Source organism: Myotis lucifugus, unplaced genomic scaffold, assembly GCF_000147115.1.
Source record: "Myotis lucifugus unplaced genomic scaffold, Myoluc2.0 scaffold_181, whole genome shotgun sequence".
In the NCBI taxonomy this organism is placed as follows: Eukaryota; Metazoa; Chordata; class Mammalia; order Chiroptera; family Vespertilionidae; genus Myotis; species Myotis lucifugus.
Genome location: NW_005871229.1, coordinates 1,915,464 through 1,916,985, shown reverse-complemented (window position 1 = coordinate 1,916,985; position 1,522 = coordinate 1,915,464). Strand labels below are relative to the sequence as shown.

General features: G+C 64.9%; 1 protein-coding gene across 5 annotated transcripts in view; it reads right to left on the bottom strand.

The window, feature by feature from the left end:
- The window catches only part of TAOK3 (TAO kinase 3), a 153,757-nt gene extending 152,984 nt beyond the window's left edge, over nt 1-773 (bottom strand). For 3 of the 5 annotated variants that reach the window (XM_014462472.2, XM_023760400.1, XM_006096562.2), the window contains exon 1: nt 518-769. The gene's annotated coding sequence lies outside the window, so the exon portion shown is untranslated. Of the gene's footprint in view, nt 1-517 lie in introns of all 5 variants that reach the window. The other 2 variants (XM_023760401.1, XM_014462471.2) reach the window with 2 other exon arrangements.
- Nucleotides 774-1,522: the final 749 nt, after the last annotated feature.

The following is a 1,522-nucleotide window of genomic DNA, read 5'->3' as shown; positions in this document are numbered from 1 at the left end:
GGCTTCTCCGAGCCCCTCTCGGTCCCCCACCCTCAGGCCAGTTGGGCCGGTCCCCCTCGGGGGCCCACCCCCCACGATCTGCTGGCCCTGGGCCTCTCGAGGTCCCCGTGCCCCTCAGACCCGCTATCCCGACCCCATCAGACCTGCCGTCAGTCCCAGCCGCCCTCGCGGGGACCCCCTCACACCTGTCCCGGCCCCTCGCGCGAACTCCCCTCAGACCCGCGGTCCCGCTCGCTCTCGGGGTCCCCTCTCTTCAGACCCGCTGTCCCGGACCCTCGCGGGGTCCCCTCTCTTCAGACCCGCTGTCCCGGACCCTCGCGGGGTACCCCTCGGACTCACGTTCCCTGTCCCGCTTAGGGTCCCCCCCTGAGCCCCTCTTGGGGTCTGTTCTCCACAGTCCGGACGGCCAGACCCGCTCCGGAACTCCCCTTCCTCGGGTCCTCGCCGACCTCGTCCCGCCCAGGGTCCCCCCGCCTCGGCTCCTGCTGTCACAGTCCCGCGCCCCGGGTGCGCTCACCTCAGACCTGCTGTCAGCACCCGGCCCGGCGTCGCCGCCGCCGCTTCCTCTCCCACACTTGTTCCCCGGTCGCTCTTCTGCCGCTGGTCCCCTGGAGGGTCCCTGAGTCCCGCCGCTGAGTGCAGGGGCCGGCCGCGCGGAGGCTCCGTCCGCGGTCTCGGCGTCGCGTCCCACTCTCTCCCGCAGGACCCCGCCGCCGCCGCTGCCGCCGGGCGCCACACGGACCCTCCCGCAGCCGCCGCTGCTGCTGTCCGAGGTGCGGCTCTTGCCAGGGGTGGCCAATCGCACCCGACTGCGCCGAGCGCGCTCCGCCCCACGGGCTCATCCGCCCGCCCTCCGCCCCCAGACCACGCCCCTAGCTCGACTCTGATAGGCTCTCTACTGACCTTCCTTGATCGCGGGGCACAGGCCTGGGCCCGGATATAGGTACTTGATTGAAGGTGCCTGAGGAGCCGAGCGGTCGATGGCGCCCAAGGATTGGTGGAGTTGACCTCGGGGCAGAATGAGGCGGGGCGGGGCCTCTTTGGACGCGGAAGCCCTTGCAACTTCACTTACCCACGGGCCCGCCTGGGGTGCGGTCATTTTTGTTTGTGCAGCGCTGCGGTCAAAGTTCGCGGCACTCCTCCCAGCGCCTTTACTTTTCTTGGGAGACTCCCAGAGGCCAAGGCCCCCTGGGACTCCCCTGGACCACCCTGCTAGAGCCATTGAGGAGGACCCCGTTCTTCCGCTAGACCTTGCACAGCCTTCTGAGCAGTTCTGCCGGAAATTAATATAGTGGTGTTTTGTTTTGTGTTTCACTCAGGACTTGTAAATATTTCCTGGATTCAAACTCTTTTTTTTTTTTTGGTATTTTTGTCAAGGGAATTGCCCTACCTTGTATTGCGTTCAACAGACATCAGCTTAATGCTTTTGGAAAAAGAAATCGATATACTAGATGCGTGCTCTGCACAAGTAAACGTTCAACACTGATGGGGCACATTTTGATAGGCACAAGGACAAAACTTT